Source organism: Sphaeramia orbicularis, chromosome 18, assembly GCF_902148855.1.
Source record: "Sphaeramia orbicularis chromosome 18, fSphaOr1.1, whole genome shotgun sequence".
Taxonomy (NCBI): domain Eukaryota; kingdom Metazoa; phylum Chordata; class Actinopteri; order Kurtiformes; family Apogonidae; genus Sphaeramia; species Sphaeramia orbicularis.
In genome coordinates, this window is record NC_043974.1 from 35,740,294 (window position 1) to 35,760,424 (window position 20,131).

The 20,131-nt window shown below is 32.1% G+C and overlaps 1 protein-coding gene and 1 long non-coding RNA gene across 2 annotated transcripts in view; both read right to left on the reverse strand.

The window, feature by feature from the left end:
• Positions 1 to 3,186: 3,186 nt before the first annotated feature.
• Positions 3,187 to 6,906, reverse strand: LOC115438598 (uncharacterized). Its single transcript, XR_003938112.1, has 2 exons — positions 5,240 to 6,906; positions 3,187 to 4,021 (listed from the first exon to the last, which is right to left on the reverse strand). It is a non-coding gene; the product is annotated as an uncharacterized LOC115438598 (long non-coding RNA).
• Positions 6,907 to 9,223: 2,317 nt separating this feature from the next.
• The window catches only part of LOC115438344 (RNA-binding protein with multiple splicing-like), a 136,309-nt gene continuing 125,401 nt past the window's right edge, over positions 9,224 to 20,131 (reverse strand). Inside the window, exons 7-8 of the mRNA XM_030161921.1 lie at positions 12,181 to 12,303; positions 9,224 to 9,343 (exon numbers count right to left, since the gene is read on the reverse strand). The gene's annotated coding sequence lies outside the window, so the exon portion shown is untranslated. The remainder of the gene's footprint in view (positions 9,344 to 12,180; positions 12,304 to 20,131) is intronic.

Here is a 20,131-nt window from a genome sequence, read left to right on the forward strand (position 1 = left end):
AAAACTGTCTTATAGTTGATAATGCCATGATGTTTAAAGTTTGAACCGGTGGCCTAATTGAGAAAAAAACAAACAAACAAACAAAAAACGGCATAGGCAAGAGACGACATCAAGACCTGGAGGTGTGAATGAAAACTGGATAAAACAGAGATTATGGCAATAATCAGAGGTTCTAATAAGCTAAATAAATTATTAGGCTATTATCATTGAGCTAATTGGGCTATTAAATTAAAACACAAATTATTATTAAATATAATATAGAGTAATTACAGTATGATATATAATAAATAATGTAATAATAATAATAATAATAATAATAATAATAATAATAATAATAATAATAATTATGATGATGATGATGATGATGATGATAATAACAATAATATAATAATAATCATAATCATAATAATCATAACAATAATAATAATAATAATAATAATAATAATAATAATGATGATGATGATGATGATGATGATGATGATGATGATGATGATAACAATAATATAATAATAATAATAATAATAATAATAATAATGATGATGATGATGATGATGATGATGATGATGATGATGATGATAATAACAATAATATAATAATAATCATAATCATAATAATCATAACAATAATAATAATAATGATGATGATGATGATGATAATAACAATAATATAATAATAATAATAATAATAATAATAATAATAATAATAATAATAATAATAATAGTAATAATAATAATAATAATAGTAATAATAATAATAATAATAATAATAATGATGATGATGATGATGATGATGATGATAACAATATAATAATAATAATAATAATAATAATAATAATAATAATAATAATAATAATAATAATAATAATAATAATAAAATGTTTGAACTCTAATTAGGCCTACTGTTCAGTTCTCCTAGCCTATAGCCTATTCTCATGGTCTACACATATTTTTTAACACTGCAGGGTACCTTATAATACACATTTGTACTTTTCATAACTTTGGGCCCTTTTTCATAGTCTAAAGCTGCAGTTCTGGCCTCCTAAAGACCAATATTGTACTTTTGAGAGAACATTCTTAAAAAATATACTTATAGGTGCATAAGTGTTCTGATCTCGTACCTCTATTTTTGAGAGTGTAGTAGCAAAACTACTGGTTGAATTCAGACCAAATTTGGTTTATATAAAGCAGTGGTTCCCAACTTTATATGACTCGGGACCCCATTTTAACATCACAAATTTCTAGTGACCCCAGACATTCAAAATGGAGAATTTTTTTTTTTTTTTGCTAAAATGAACCCTTTCATGCATACTGGTTCCTTCAGTGGACAGTTCTTCTACAGATGTTCTCTTGTATTTTCATGGGTTTGGTTGTTTCAGTTCCATATCAGCCAACACAGTGGACGCTCATGCACCATCCTATAAAAGGACATTCATAACATTACTGTAACTTTACTGTTCTTGATAAACCTGACTGGCAGTAAGATAAGATAAGATAAGATAAGATAAGATAAGATAAGATAAGATAAGATAAGATAAGATAAGATAAGATAAGATAAGATAAGATAAGATAAGATAAGATAAGATAAGATAAGATAAGATAAGATAAGATATTACTGATCCCACCATGGGGAAATTTAACAGTTCACAGCAGCAATATGCATCACACCAGTGCAAAAGAAAAGGCTGGTCGAAATAAACGTTCTTAAAAGTAAAAAAAAGTATAAAAAAGTATACATGTTTGAGTGTAAAGCAATTGTTAGACTATAATTAACTTTTTTTTTTTTTTTTTAAATTATACATTTACATAAACATGTACTTAGACATAAGGAACCACACAGACAAAATACAAAAAAACCCAAACAGATAGATAGATAGATAGATAGATAGATAGATAGATAGATAGATAGATAGATAGATAGATAGATAGATAGATAGATAGATAGATAGATAGATTGAACGAACGAACGAACGAACGAACGAACGATAGATAGATAGATAGACAAACCTAATAAACACAAAAAAGAGAAGAAAAAAAACCAACAAAAAAACAACAGGATAAATAATATTATTAACTCCTCTTTAAAATGCTCATTGAAAGATTTTTAAAGAAAAAAAAACATTTTTTTTTTTTTTTTTTACATGTTATCTCCATGAAGTGAGTAATAACTAGTATTAGAATATGTTAAAATGTGAATAAACATCAGATTAGGAGCATTAAAAATGTTTTTATTTCTTGTTTTCATATGACTTTCTGATATTGGGTTTTAAAAACATGTTTTTTTGCGTCAAAAATTAAATGCATGGTGTAGCTGAGTGGACATTTTTGTAACTACATGAAAAAAACAAAACAAAACTCAAGTGAATTTTTTTAAATGCCAAAGCAGGAATATCAACTAAGGTTCTCATAATTCATGCACGAAAGGGTTCATTTGTTTTTGATCATGTAATAGTTCCCTATACTATGTTGCAAATAAATGTTAATTTTAGACATTTAGGCTATATAATGTATATCATTATGGACAGTGTGTCATGTCTTTTAAGTATTGTAACTGCCTCTCTCAATTCACCATATATTCTTTTTTTTAGTAAGGTTTTTTAAAAATTTTTGTATCAATTACTAGAGATTTCAGGTGACCCCACATGAGGTCCCGACCCCAAGGTTGAAAAACACTGATATAATGCCAGTGATCCGGAATAGATGTTTTTTTTTTTTTTGCTTGAATTAAGCAAAAAAATCTTGAATTAAGAAAAAAAAATCTGCCAATGGAACAGGTGAAAATTATCTTGGTAAGATTTCTTGAAATAAGATTTTCCAGATCTATTGTCTAAAAATAAGATTTTATATCTCACTGAGAAGTTCCTCTTTAGGTGATTATGTCGTCTTTTACGTGTGATGAGATATTTGGACTAGAAATAAGAAAAATACACTTGGTAAGGTTTGGATTTTTGCAGTGTACGACTGAACTTATATTTATTAATGACTCAAATTTGGTTTCAGTACTTCTATTTTGAATTTTTTTTTTTTTTTTAAACCTGTAAAATCAGCGTTATCCAGTGGAAGGACCTGAACTATTCGCTTAGTTAAATCCAAGCGACTGAACTGAATTACGGAATCATCGAGAAAATGCGACAAGTGACAGAAAATTTCACTTAATAAAGAAAACATTGCGAAAAGAAGCAGCCAGTAAAATCATGACAGCAGGGATGACGTCAATCTTTAATAGCAGATGGCCTCATGTCTTCATTTAACATTTTCATAAAAACTTCTCTTTTTGATCACCTTTTTTTTATGATTCCAAACAAACAAAACAAACAAACAAACAAAACCTCTGCAATTCACCGAAATACAGTTTCTCCTCACAGCGGTTCAGATACATAAATATCAACAGTACTGTATGCATTAAGAAAAAAAAAAAAAAAAAAAAAAAAAAAAGGAAAAAACACACACACATGCCGTGAACATGCACAGAACACACGGGTACATACATTTTTCTAATTTTTTTTTTTTTTTTTTACTGAAACCAGGGAAAGTGGGCGGGGCTTCAATCGTCGAAAACCAATGGATGGTTAATATTAACGTCCAGGAACCTCTGTACCGTACTGTCATTCTTTAAAGGATTTCACAGTGAATTATGTAGTTCAAACAGTATTCATACATCACATACAGTATGTTCCAATCAGTCAAATACAAACACGTACAGAAGCTCTAGAAAAATTAGCAAATGAATATACAATTCAAACTTACATTAATACTTACATAGAATTATATAATGGGCATCCTCTATGAACTTTTAAAAACATAATACCGATAAAAACACACACTCACACACCTTATAAATACTTGTTCTAATAAATTTTGGTGCCCCATTTGGCAAAAAAAAAAAAAAAAAAGTCAATAAAAAGCAAAAAAAAAAAAAAAAATCAGTCGATATGATGTGCATATTATTATTCGTTACAAACACTGACTATATGATTCAACCAGTTCGATACGATTGTAGACGACTGGGACAGATTGTTTTTTTGCTAACACTTGACTTGAAGGTCTAGTTTATAATGCATTAAGCGCACATTCATAAGACGTTCTAATGCATTTAGAATGCATTATAAAAGTCATTACAACAGTTTATGATCATGTAAAACAACTTATACCAAGGTTAACCCTCCGGTATCCCGTCCAGAAAGGCCCTTACTAAGCACCAAGTGTGCCTTTTTGGCACACTTGTGGAATAATGTCAAAAAAAATTTCATACAGTTTGTTTTTAATTCTTTTACACTTTTTTCTATTTCATCAACTTGAGCCATAAATAAAAATACCAAATACTCAATAATTGTCACATTTTTAACCCTTTAAATGCCGTGTTTGTAATGTAAACAAACCATTTTTTTTGGATGCAAAAAACACACAAAAAATGGTTTTTCAATATATTACATAAAAAGTGGATCACATTTTATGTGATTTTTTCATCCTGGCATATGTCAATGATTAACTCCAACATCGGTTAATTTGCATTATTATTTTTGGCGCTAGGTCAAATGTACAAAAATACTAGCATCTGTCACCAAGTGTGCCAAAAATGCACACCTATAAATCAAACTATTAAATATCATATATTGATTTATTTTTCTGCTCTAATTTGATTTTATTTTTGTAAATCAAGGTCAGCCCTAATCATACAGATCAAATGGAAGAAATGGTGCGTTTTAGGCACACTTGGGAGACAGATGCTAGTCTGGTAATTTTCTTTTGTTTACAAATTGTAAATTTTAGTAGATGGCCAGAATTTTAAAGATCATGCAAAAATGAACAACTTTGGAATTCTAACCTTATTTAAATTGTGAAAAATAATATGAAGTTTTTTAACACGAAGTGCAAAGTGTGCGTAAAAGGTGCACCCGGATATCGGAGGGTTAAGTCACACACATACTTTTTAAAAAAAAAATAAATATGAAATCCCTAAAATAGATGGGTATAGGGACCAGTGACAAAACCTAACAAAAGTTCTCCACCTAAAAAAATAAATTCCTTCCCACTGCTTTGGTATGGATGTAGAAAACATACTGAAAGCTGAATTTATAAAACATTCTGCCTACACTTATAATACTTTATTAACCTTGGTATAAGTTGTTGTACATGATCATAAACTGTTGTAATGACTTTTCTAATACATTCTAAATGTATTAGAATGTCTTATGAATGTGCGCTTAATGCATTATAAACTAGACCTTCAAGTAAAGTGTTACCTTTTTTTTGGTTTTTTTTTTCAGCTTCTGATTGTCACATAACGATGACATGTGACTCGGCCTCATCAGAAAAGCACAAGAATCGCTTTTGTTTCCTGATGAAGGAGATTTTTTTTTTTGCCTTAAAAAAATGTCACAGGAATATGATCGCTCTGTGATATGTTGTTATTGCCGGAAAACACACACTTATAAAAAGATTGTTTTTCCTGTCCGATCATTACTATGTAAATCAGATTTTTTTTTTTTTTATTTCTTTTTATTTTTTTTTATACAAAAGCAGGTTGAATCACACCGACTTCCCTAAAAATAGACAAAAGAGATAAATTGAGTATCTGGTCTGACACCAAAAAAAAAAAAAAGAGACATGCAGCAAAAATGTCATACTTCATAAGAAATCAGATTGAGGACTACAAAGCAGTCGGAAACAGAAGAATTTCACTAGCCTAGATAGCTCTCCAGTGTAAAAAAAAAAAAAAACGCCTTTGGTCTTTTTGTTTCTTTATACTGAGCTGCTGTCCTGCCGATACATGACAAAATAAAACAAACAAAAAAAAACGCAGATTCCTAATTATAGCAGGGTTCGGGGATCGTGAATTTTCCCCTCGGGTGTGTTTATCTGTTTTCGCTCAGTTCAACCAAAGCACATCGGACGAAAAACCACAAATTTCATTGGGTAAAAACGCACGCATACGAGCGGATAAAGAAAAAAAACAAAAAAAACAAAAAAAACCTACCGACTCGGTTTGGACGGCTTCGGTTTTTAGCAGGACGGCGACTTGAAAACAAAGTGGGGGGACGAATAAACAAAGTATGAAAGGCTTCGAATAGATCCTCGCACACTTGAACACAACATGAACCAATCAAACAGAACCATTCCAAACATCGTCTCGATTACAAAAATACCTTTTTGTATTTCTTTAAAATATCTAAAAATGTACAGCATTGTTTTGTTTTGTTTTTTTTCGCCATTTTTTTTTGCAAAGTCATGCTTCAACATGTATTTCATAATCATAATAACATTAATATGAATGATATACAGAATAGTAATAATTATAGTCATATAATAACATTATCCAGCAGGGCTTTAGCCACGGCGGCTGCATAAGAGCGTGTGAATTCCTTTACACTTGCATAAACACAATGCAAACTAAACAACCCCGTCTCACACAAATAATGCTCAGATTTCAATCAAATAAAACCTTATGTTAGTCATTACACCTGCACAATATGAGGGAAATCTAACAGATAAAAAAAAATAAAAAATCATCTAAATAATCTAACTACATCTATATTTGTTTATGCTTTTAACCCTTTATCGGGCAAGTGACTGTTTTTGGTTATTTCCGCACAAATAACAAAACAGTGGTGACAATAGTTCCAGTGAGGACAGTGAGTGGACCTGCTTTGTTTAATTTTTTTGTCACTTATGGGTAAAGAACCAAACATGGCAACTTTATTAACCTTGATTTTCTACATATTACATTAAAATTTTTTTTTTAGTGTTATCATGTCCTCCAATAACACTTTAAGATTGAAATTTTTAAGTGTTGTTCTGTTGGTCTAATGTTCTAAAAGTGATGTTCTAATGTTCTAAAATACATGTTCCTTTCACCTTACATGTGTTTTTCTTGTATTTTTTTTTAAAAATATATATACTTTTGGATTTTTTTCTTTGCCATTTTGGCAAGGAACCAAATATAGTAACTTCATTTATCTTGATTTTCTACATGACAAGGTTGAAATTTTGAATTTTGTTATATTTCTATGAGTGCTTTATAAAGGGTTAATAACCCTGCCCCGCGAAAGAGAGGCAAGGGGTATTGTTTTTGAGTTTTTTTTGTTTGTTTGTGTGTCAACACTCTAGCAGCAAAACTATTGGTTGAATTCATACCAAATTTGGTTTATAGATTACCAGTGACCCAGAATAGATCTCATTACATTTTGGGAACAGTAGGTCAAAGTTCAAAATTTTTTTAGGAATTTTTTAATATCTTATTTTTCCCCATTTACTTATAATGGGTGAAATTTCACTTGTCTGTAGCTACAAAACTGTTGGTTGAATTCATACCAAATTGGGTTTATAGATTACCAGTGACCGAGAATAGATGTGATTACATTTTGGGATAAGTAGGTGAGAATTCAAATTTTTTACGAATTTTTTAAAATCTTTTTTCACCATTTACTTATAATAGGTGAAATTTCACATGTCTGTAGCAGCAAAACTATTGGTTGAATTCAAACCAAATTGGGTTTATAGATTACCAGTGATGCCAAATAGATGTGGTTACATTTTGGGAAAAGTAGATCAAAGTTCAAATTTTTTAGGAATTTTTACCTCCGCCAAGGAGGTTATGTTTTTGCCAGGGTTTGTTTGTTTGTCTGTCCGTTAGTGTGCAACATAACTCAAAAAGTTATGGACAGATTTGGATGAAATTTTCAGGGTTTGTTGGAAATGGGATAAGGAAGAAATGATTAAATTTTGGTGGTGATCGGGGGTGGGGGGGCCACTGATCAGCCTTGGCGGAGGTCTGCGCTCTCCGAGTGCTTCTAGTTTAATATCTTTTTTTTCTCCTATTTACTTATAATGGGTGAAATTTCAACACGTCTGTAGCTACAAAACTACTGGTTGAATTCACACCATATTGGGTTTATAGATTACCAGTGACCCAAAATAGATGTCACTACATTTTAGGAAAAGTTAGGCAAATTTAAATTCTTTAGGAATTTTTTAAAAAAACTTTTTTTCCCCCCATTTACTCATAAAGGGCGGCATTTAAAATGTCTGTAGCAGCAAAACTATTGGCTGAATTTAGACTAAATTGGGTTTGTAGATTACCAGTGACCCAGAATAGATCTCATTACATTTTGGGAAAAATAGGTCAAAGTTCAAATTTTTTAGGAATTATTTAAATATCTTTTTTCCCCATTTACTTATAATAGGTGAAATTTCACATGTCTGTAGCAGCAAAACTATTGGTTGAATTCCTACCAAATTTGGTTAATAGATTGCCAGTGACCCAGAATAGATGTCACTACATTTTGGGTAAAGTTAGTCAAATTTCAATTTTTTATGAATTTTTAAAAAAAAAATTTTATTCCCCCATTTACTTATAATGGGTGAAATTTCACATGTCTGTAGCAGCAAAACTATTGTTTGAATTCAGACCAAATTTGGTTTATAGATTGCCAGTGACCCAAAATAGTTAGTTATCTAATAATAGTTAGACTTAATTACAGATCTAACAGAGATGCCACCATGTGGTAAGCCAGATTTCCATTCCAATCTTGTAGTGTCCGTACACCATATTCCAAATATATGAGTCTAATTTTATTGTTTCTGTCAATATATTTTTATATTTTTTCAGCACGCATGCTTTGGACATGACATCTATGCAATAAACAATGCATGTTTATCCTAAGTCCTGTAACATTTGTAATCTTTGTAGGCATTAAATATGGAGGCTATTAGGCTGGAGTGTCCATAAACCCAATAATTTCTGATTTGACAGGGGTACAAGCCTGCCAAATTTTTAGTAGACACCATAATACAAAAATATTTAGGACTTTAAAAGTGAAATATCAGACAAATAAAACGGCCTGTCTGATTTTCTGATAGAGCATTATTATTTTTCATCTATATGTGCACCCTGTCTGGTACCCTGGATTGTGATCAGGCCGACTAAGGTTGGAATTTGGAGTGCCTTATAAAAGGTTAAGGAGGATAAACCTGGTATTTGTTTTGAAATCCATTGTCTACTTCAAGCACCTTGCACAAAAGCAGTGTATCGCACATGTCACAGCATCAAAAATCAAACATAATGCGAGCACTGTTACAGTTCTAATCAAATCTAAACGATTATGCAGACCAGATGTGAGACGGGGTTGAGTTCAGGTGTGGGCGCCGTTATCATTCACCTTTGTCCTAGTGTCAGAGGGGGCGTGGCCAAAGCCCTGCTGGTAAATCTGAAGTATGTAACAGTATAAAAAGAGGGATTTTTTTTTTTTTTTTTTTTTTTGGAGGGGGTGGAGGTGGGGGGGGGGGGGCTCGATGTGTGATGGAGGCTGGGGTCTAGTATGTCCTGAGGCCCATGAGGCTGCTGCTGCCTGAGAGACAGAAAGAGAGAGAGAGAGAGAGAGAGAGAGAGAGGAAAAAAAAAAAGAAAAGAGGTGAGGTGAGGTTTCCATGGTCACCGCACACAAACCCTGATCACTAATGAAAACACAAGGGATCATGGGAACTGTTGCACGACACAAACACAAGCACACAGCCGGAAAATCGCACACACATACGTTCTGTGGAGTCCACATCGCACGAAATAACAAACAACAGTCTGGTTTTCTTTTCTTTTTCTCTAATTTTTTTTTCGATGCGGAGACCACACACACACACACACACACACACACACACACACAGCTGAAATCCAACTACAGCACAAGTGCCAAACATGTGGCCCGGGGGCCAAATCCGGCCCGCTAAAGGGTCCAATCTGGTCCACAGGATGAATTTGTGAAATACAAAAATTACACTGAAGATATTTACTATCAAGGATGTCAAAATCATTTTTTTTCAGATTCTACATACAGACCAATTAGATCTCAAGTGGGTCAGAACCAGTAAAATACTGTCATATTAAACCTAGAAACTAGAAGCACTCGGAGAGCGCAGACCTCCGCCAAGGCTGATCAGTGGACCCCCCCGTGGGCCCCCCCACCCCCGATCACCACCAAAATTTAATCATTTCTTCCTCATCCCATTTCCAACAAACCCTGAAAATTTCATCCAAATCTGTCCATAACTTTTTGAGTTATGTTGCACACTAACGGACAGACAAACAAACAAACAGACAGACAGACAAACAAACAAACCCTGGCAAAAACATAACCTCCTTGGCGGAGGTAATAATGAAAACAGCCAATTTTATCTTTGTTTTAGTGTAAAAAAAAAAAAAGTAAAATTACATGAAAATGTTTATATTAACAAACTGTTATTTTACAAAAAATGTGAAAAACCTAAAATGTCTTCAGATAAGTAAATACAATTTTACCAATATTCTGCCTGTTACTAAATGTTTTGTGCATTTGTAATTGTAATGTAAGTTGTAATGCACATGTGTAAATGATAAACTGATAATCTGAGGCAGAATATTGTTAAAAGATCTTAAGATGTTTACAGTAGATGCTAAAAAAATGGTGAATTAAGCAAAAAAAAAAAAAAAAAAAAAATCCTGAATTAAGCAAAAAAAAAAAAAAAAAAATCTAGAATTAAGCAAAAAAAAAGTTGAATTCAGCAAAAAAAAATGTTGAATTAAGCAACATAAAAAAATCTTGAATTAAGCAAAAGTAAATCTGGTATTAAGCAAAAAAAATCTTGAATTAAGAAAAAAAAACAATTTTGAATTAAGCCAAAAAAAAATGTTGAATTAAGCAAAAAAATGTTGAATTAAGCAAAACATCTTGAATTAAGCGAAAAAAATCTTGACTTAATAAAAAAATCTTGAAATAAGCAAAATAAAAAATTTTGAATTAAGCCACAAAAATCTTGAATTAAGAAAAAAAAAATCTAGAATTAAGCAAAAAAAGTTGAATTCAGCCAAAAAAAATGTTGAATTAAGCAACATAAAAAAATCTTTAATTAAGCAAAAAAAACAAAAACAATTTTGAATTAAGCCGAAAAAAAAAAGTTGAATTAAGCAAAAAAAGTTGAATTAAGCAAAAAAAATGTTGAATTAAGCAAAACATCTTGAATTAAGCGAAAAAATCTTGACTTAATAAAAAAATCTTGAAATAAGCAAAATAAAAAATTTTGAATTAAGCCAAAAAAATCTTGAATTAAGAAAAAAAAATCTAGAATTAAGCAAAAAAAGTTGAATTCAGCCAAAAAAAATGTTGAATTAAGCAACATAAAAAAATCTTTAATTAAGCAAAAATAAATCTTGTATTAAGCAAAAAAAATCTTGAATTAAGAAAAAAAAACAAAAACAATTTTGAATTAAGCCAAAAAAAAAAGTTGAATTAAGCAAAAAAAGTTGAATTAAGCAAAAAAAATGTTGAATTAAGCAAAACATCTTGAATTAAGCGAAAAAATCTTGACTTAATAAAAAAAATCTTGAAATAAGCAAAATAAAAATTTTTGAATTAAGCCAAAAAAATCTTGAATTAAGAAAAAAAAATCTTGAATTAAGCAAAAAAAAAAAAAATCTTGAATTAGGCAAAAAAAATCTTGAATTAAGCCAAAAAAATCTTGTATTAAGCAAAAAAAAATTCTTGAATTAAGAAAAAAAAAAAAATAGAATTAAGCCAAAAAAAAACTTGAATAAAACAAAAACAAAAACAAACAAAAAAAATCTTGAATTAAGCCAAAACAAAAAAAATCTTGAATTAAGCAAAATAAATAAATAAATAAATTGAATTAAGCAAAAAAAAAAATCTAATAATTATGTATCATTAAAACTGGACTTGTTTTTCTTTAGATGTTTCCAGCTGTTCATGTTATTCAGATTTTTGTAGACATTAACATTACCATAATTTAATTCTACTTTTTTCCACAGTTATTATTTTACTGGTCCGGCCCACTTCAGATTAAATTGGGCTGAATGTGGCCCCCAAAACAAAATGAGTTTGACACCCCTGAACTCCAGCGATCCGGGGGTTTGTTTTCACCACATTTTCTGTTCTGCAAAAAGTGGAACCGTACACAGATGAAAGCTGACATGCTGTCAATATGGTTTGTTACGTTCATGTTCATTCCAGCAGATGTCTTTGGCACAAAAAAAAAAAAAATTAAAAAAACACCGGCTTTCACAGCTTTTTCCACAAATCTACACGTAGAAATCAGACAGTGTGCCAGAAGGGAAAGGCACACAGCGAGGTGTGGAGGTGTGATTTACACCTTTTGTCTTGTCCTGCTGAGACGTACGGTTGTCAAGTGGGCGGGAACTCACCGACGGTAACGCTGCTCCGGGAGCTGGAGTCGGGGGTCGCTCGTCCTGGTTTCTAATTGGACACGAGAGGCAATCGGCAACGCCCGTCACAGCCGGCCGCGGCCACCATCACACATCAGGAACCTGAGGACCGCGCACAGGAAGTGGATTTAATATAAAGACGATCTGCAGGATCATCCTGACCCCAGGGGCAGACTGAAATAATAAAACAGTCCAGGACTTTGGGTCCGGTCCAGGTCACTGTGTTCAGCAGAAGTCTGCAGGACTGTACAGAAGTATGAAAAAGCATCATCACAGTAAATACAGCTGGATTTCATGAGTTCTTCTGTCACTTAGGCCCATAAAACCATCACCTGTTTGAATGAGCAGTTCATTATACACTTATCTTATAATATCTTATCCTCTCCTCAAACTTATCTTATAATGTCTTACCTTAAATTTATAAACTTATCTTATATCTTATCTTATAAACTTATCTTATCTGACAAAATCTTACCTTAAATTTATAAACTTATCTTATATCTTATCTTATCCTTGTAAACTTATCTTATCTGACAAAATCTTACCTTAAATTCATAAACTTATCTTATATCTTATCCTTGTAAACTTATCTTATCTGACAAAATCTTACCTTAAATTTATAAACTTATCTTATATCTTATCCTTGTAAACTTATCTTATCTGACAAAATCATACCTTAAATTTATAAACTTATCTTATCCTTATAAACTTATCTCATCTTATAATATCTTACCTTAAATTTATAAACTTATCTTATATCTTATCTTATCTTATCCTTGTAAACTTATCTTATCTGACAAAATCTTACCTTAAATTTATAAACTTATCTTATATCTTATCCTTGTAAACTTATCTTATCTGACAAAATCTTACCTTAAATTTATAAACTTATCTTATATCTTATCCTTGTAAACTTATCTTATCTGACAAAATCTTACCTTAAATTTATAAACTTATCTTATCCTTATAAACTTATCTCATCTTATAATATCTTACCTTAAATTTATAAACTTATCTTATATCTTATCTTATCTTATCCTTATAAACTTACCTTATCTGACAAAATCTTACCTTAAATTTATAAACTTATCTTATATCTTATCCTTGTAAACTTATCTTATCTGACAAAATCTTACCTTAAATTTATAAACTTATCTTATCCTTATAAACTTATCTCATCTTATAATATCTTACCTTAAATTTATAAACTTATCTTATATCTTATCTTATCCTTGTAAACTTATCTTATCTGACAAAATCTTACCTTAAATTTATAAACTTATCTTATATCTTATCCTTGTAAACTTATCTTATCTGACAAAATCTTACCTTAAATTTATAAACTTATCTTATATCTTATCTTATCCTTGTAAACTTATCTTATCTGACAAAATCTTACCTTAAATTTATAAACTTATCTTATCCTTATAAACTTATCTCATCTTATAATATCTTACCTTAAATTTATAAGCTTATCTTATATCGTATCTTATCCTTATAAACTTATCTTATCTGACAATATCTTACCTTAAATTTCTAAACTTATCTTATAATATCTTACCTTACACTAACAAACTTATCTTATATCTTACCTTATACCTGTAAACTTATCTTTATCTTATATTTTATCTTATTCTATCCTTATAAACTTATCTTATAATATCTTATCTTATACCTATAAACTTATCCTATCCGTATAAACTTATCTCATCTTATAATATCTTACCTTATACTTTAAACTTATCTTATATTTATACTTATACCTATAAACTTATCTTATCTTATAATATCTTATCTTACACTTACAAACTTATCTTATATCTTATCTTACCCTTATAAACTTATCTCATCTTATAATATCTTACCTTATACTTTAAACTTATCTTATAATATTTATTCTTATACCTATAAACTTATCTTTATCTTATAACATCTTATCTTATCCTATCCTTATAAACTTATCTTCTCTTATATCTTACCTTATAAACTTATCCTTATAATGTTCAAAGGGATAATGTAGACGTTGACAGGGTTCTGGATCAGCACTTACGTTGGTTTAATGTTCTACAATATATGTTCACCTTAATTGTGTTTTTCTTGTATTTTTTATATTTACTTCTTGTATTATTATTATTTTTTTGCCACTTACAGGTAAGAAACCAAATATGATAACTTCACTGAGCTTGATTTTCTACATAACAATAAAATAAATCTGGAAAACCTTCCCAACAGTACTACAGTCTTGTTATTTCCTCTAATAACACACTCAGGTTTTTAATTTCAGAGTAAAGGGTTAAAGGTAGTATCTCCCCCGTTGGCCCCGCCCTCCTGTACATCAGCTGACCTCCGCCTTAAATACTTATACTGAACTTCCGCCTAACGACCATGTCTCCCATCTCCCATGATCCCACTCTGCCACATCTTCATGACCCCCCCCCCCACGCAGTAGACCCCTCTGACCCCTTCAACTGCCCCCAGATGGAAGACCAGAAATAGACAGTTGTCGGAGACCGTGGAAACTTGGGTTCGGGGGGGAAGAGAAACTCTTTGGAACAATAAACAATTAGTAAACCAAACATGACCTTAAGAGAGAGAGAGAGAGAGAGAGAGAGAGAGGCCGGCGAAGGAAGGAGGGAGTGGGTTTTGGAACGCCCCCCCACACACACACACACTCGGCGAAGGCCACGGCTGGCCAAGCTAATGCCCTGTTGCGCGTTCAATCAGGGATGAGGGAATCGATGCGTTCTACAGCTGCATGGCTAAGCTAATGCGACGCATACTTCCAGACCGGCCTATTTGTTCAAGCTGAAACGCCAAGGTTAAAGATTGGGTTGATCATTGAACATGTCTGTGCAGATTAGGAGACGGGCTTAGTGATTTTTAGGCTTAATGTGTTACATCCAATAAGTCAGCCCTGGGTTCATAATGTGAGATAGGTAAACAAGTAGCGTTTGAGAATGTGGGAGGTGACTGCGTTTGTCGTGAATGTGTGCACTGTGTGTGTTTTGAAAGCCAATGTTCATGCTTGTGTTATCACCCATCTCATGCTGCAAAAGAGAGGTTTGTTGTTTAAAGCGATACCCTACATTTAAGTTTTGCAATGTTCGCAAGTGGAAAAGAATGTGTTTTAGCTCATTTAATACAAATGAAACACTTCAAACCCAGCCTTTGTCTGTAGACTCAGATGAACTGTGTACGTATGTGGACAGTTTACTTTATGTTCATATGATGTGTTGTGTCTCGTCTATCACAGGTGTTCAGTGCACGACAAATAAAACGTATGATTATTAGTTATTATATACCAGTCTGGTGTGGACTCCAGATCTGATATACACTGTGTATTTGAAGAACTGACTTTAGAACGTTACAACAGTATGTTTATCTACATACATGTCATCATGTATGTCAGATGTAAGTCTGGTGTGGTACCCAGGAAGACTACTACTACTACTACTCCTACTACTACGACTACTACTACTATTAATAATACTAAAAATAAATACTACTACTACTACTACGACTACTACTACTATTAATAATACTAAATATAAATACTACTGCTACTACTACTACTACAACTACTATTAATAATACTAAAAATAAATACTACTGCTACTACTACTACTACTATTAATACTATTACTTCTACAACTACTAATATTAATACTATTACTACTACTACTGTTACTAATTTTACTATTACTACTACAACAACAACTGCTAATATTAATACTATTACTAATTTTACTACTACTACTACTACTATTATAATACTACCACTGCTACTAATACAACAACTACTACTAATACAACTACTACTACTACAAGTAATAATAATACTATTACTACCACTACCATTACTATTACTACTACTATTATACTACTATCACGACCACTAATATTAATACTACTACTACTAATACTTCTATAATACTACCACTAATACAAAAATAACTACTACTACTACTACTACTACTACTATTACTACTAATAAGAATATTACTACTACTACTATTATGCTACTACTACTACCACTACTACTAATATTAATACTGGTACTACTACTGCTACTTCTATAATACAACTACTAATACAACAACAACAACAACAACAACTACTACTACTACTCCTACTATTACTGCTAATAAGAATATTACTACTACTACTATTATGCTACTACTACTACTACTAATATTAATACTACTGCAACTACTAATACTTCTATAACACTACTACAACAACAACGACAATAACAACAACTACTACTACTACTACTACTACTACTAGAACAACAACAACTACTACTAATACAACAACTACTACTACAAATAATAATAACACTATTACTACCACTACCGTTATGATTACTACTACTATTATACTACTACTACTACCACTAATATTAATGCTACTACTACTAATACTTCTATAATACCACTACTAATACAAAATAACAACAACTACTACTACTACTATCACTACTAATAAGAATATTACTACTACTACTACTATTATGCTACTACTACTACCGCTACTACTACTAATATTAATACTGCTACTACTACTGCTACTTCTATAATACTACTACTAATACAACAACAACAACTACTACCACTCCTACTATTACTACTAATAAGAATATTACTACTACTACTACTAATAATAATAATAATAGGAATATTACTACTACTACTACTACGCTACTACTACCACCACTACTACTATTACTAACACTATTACTATCACTACAATTACTGCTACTAATATTAATACTGTTACTACTACTGCTAAAAATAATAACACTATTATTACAACTAATAATAATAAAAACAGTAATAATAATTTAAGAAAAAAATTCTGATTCCAGCTTCATTAATCTGAATGATTTGTCTTTTCTTTCTCCTTCTGTGACGTTGCAGTCCACATCTGTGGGTTCTGGACCAAACAAGACATTTGAGGGTGTAATGTTGGGATATTTTTGATGTATCCATCTATAAAGAAAATGTTAATAATGTAAATAATGGTATGTAAGTATCAGATGTACATAAATGGAGTTGGCTCTATCTGTGGTGCATTTTGATCTATACTTGCACATTCTCTGCTGTGGTTCTTTAAGATTTCTACCTGTGCTGCAGGGCCGTGACCCCCCCCCCCCACCACCACCACCACCACCACCATCCCCATCCCACCCCCCACACCCTGAAGCCCCTTTAATCCAGAGAAAAGCCTTTAGGCTCTGGCTGTGTTTGTCACATGCCGACCATCGCCGCTGGAGCTGGCGATGACGCCGGCAGCTGCTGACATGTATGGAGCTTCTGAGAGACGGTGCGAGTGGAGCTCTGTGACTGTGTGTTGTTGTGTGTCCGCAGGGGTGGGGTGGGGGTGGAGGGGTAAAATCCCACTTCCTTATTAGAGGGGGCCCCAGCTGCCCCGGCGCTCTCTCGTGGGAGTTAGTCCGACGCTGCACAGGAACCGTGGGTTTTGTCGGGCTATTGGCCAAAAAGCTCCTCGGGGCAGACGAGCAGACTCCCATCCAGACATGATCCACACTGAACTGCCTCCCCCAGTCCTGTCACATGGAAAATCTGGATTACCTTTGCCTCCAGTTCACTACGCATTACTATCCACCGTTAGGCTGTCATCGGATCAAACCTGGACCGGAGCGGGGACGTCAAATACGATCCAACGACCCAAACATTCCGATGAGTTACTACTGAAGTCTGACCATTAACAGACTGTATATCAACAGAAACGTACGGTACATTCAGTTTGGAACATGTGGACGCAAGCTAATGATGACGACAGTTTAAGTTTGTTTGATTTATATATTTATAGAATAGATTATATGATGTTATAAACACCTCAAATCCACCTGGAATCACCAGATTTCAGAAAACGTACTCTATGAACCAGCTCCAACTGGCTCTGTATTTTCAGAAAATAATGTTATTAGAACAGAACAGAACAGAATAGCACAGAATAGAAAAGAATCACATAGAATAGAAAAGCATAAAATAGAAGCAAATAGAACAGAATAGAACACAATAGAACAGAACAGAATAGAAAAGAAGCACATAGAAGAGAATAGAAAAGCATAAAATAGAACCAAATATAATAGAACAAAATAGAACAGAACAGAAAAGAATCACACAGAATAGAACAGAATAGAAAAGCATAAAAGAGAACCAAATATAATGGGACAGAACACAATAGAACAGAACAGAATAGAAAAGAATCACATAGAATAGAACAGAACAGAATAGGGTAGAAAAGCATGGAATAGAACCAAACAGAATAGAATAGAACACAATAGAATAAAACAGAGTAGAAAGGAATAACACAGAACCGAACAGAATAGAAAAGCATAAAATAGAACCAAATAGAATAGAACACAATAGAACAGAACAGAATAGAAGAGAATCACATAGAATAGAACAGAACACAGTAGAGTAGAAAAGCATAGAATAGAACCGAGCATAATAGAACAGAACAGAATAGCATAGAACAGAAATGAATCCCATAGAATAGAACAGAACAGAAAAGAACACAATAGACAAGAACAGAACAGGATAGAAGCAAATAGAATAGAACACAATCGAATAAAAGAGAGTAGAAAAGAATCACATAGAACAGAACACAATAGAATAGAATGAAAGAATAGAAAACAATCACATAGAATAGAACAGAATAGAAGAGAACACAATAGCACAGAAACGAACAGAATAGAAAAGCAAAGTAGAACCGAATAGAATAGAATCGAACACAATAGAACAGAACAGAATAGAAAAGAATCACATAGAATAGAACAGAACAGAATAGGGTAGAAAAGCATAGAATAGAACCAAATATAATAGAATAGAACACAATAGAATAAAACAGAGTAGAAAAGAATAACACAGAACCGAACAGAATAGAAAAGCATAAAATAGAACCAAATAGAATAGAACACAGTAGAACAGAACAGTATAGAAAAGAATCACATAGAATAGAACAGAACAGAGTAGAGTAGAAAAGCATAGAATAGAACCGAATATAATAGAACAGAACAGAATAGCATAGAACAGAAAGGAATCCCATAGAATAGAACAGAAAAGAAAAGAACACAATAGAAGAGAACAGAACAGAATAGAACCAAATAGAATAGAACACAATCGAATAAACGAGAGTAGAAAAGAATCACATAGAACAGAACACAATAGAATAGAATGAAAGAATAGAAAACAATCACATAGAATAGAACAGAATAGAAGAGAACACAATAGCACAGAAAAGAACAGAATAGAAAAGCAAAGTAGAACCGAATAGAATAGAATAGAACACAACAGAATGGAACAGAACACAATAGAACAGAAGAGAAAAGAACACAACAGAATAGAACAGAATCACATAGAACAGAACAAAAGAGAACACAACAGCATATAGAACAGAATATAATAGCATAGAACACAATAGAACAGAATAGAATTGAACAGAACAGAATAGAATAGAATAGAATAGAATAGAATAGAATAGAATAGAACAGCTCCGTTTAGCAGCAGATTGTTGTGCAAAAAGACTGTATATAAAAAAAATTTGCAAAACACACAAAATTACACTAAAATTAAACACTAAAAAATTCTGACAATGTACAAAACAACAAATAAATACTAAAACTGTACAAAAGGCCAACTCTATACCACAGACAGAAGAAATATATGCAGCATACGGTATGGCAGCTATGGCAAAAACCAGCCTTTATATTCAAAGTGGAATGAGTAGATGCCTGAAGAACGTGCAGCTGATGATGTTACTGTAGCGCTGATGTTGACAGGGAGGAAACCATGTGATTATGAATGTGATGGTCTGTATGGGACCCTGATCATGGTCAGCTGTTCACCCACAGACACATGGAGTCCCACTTCCTGACACATACTCTGGGCGAGCATCGGTC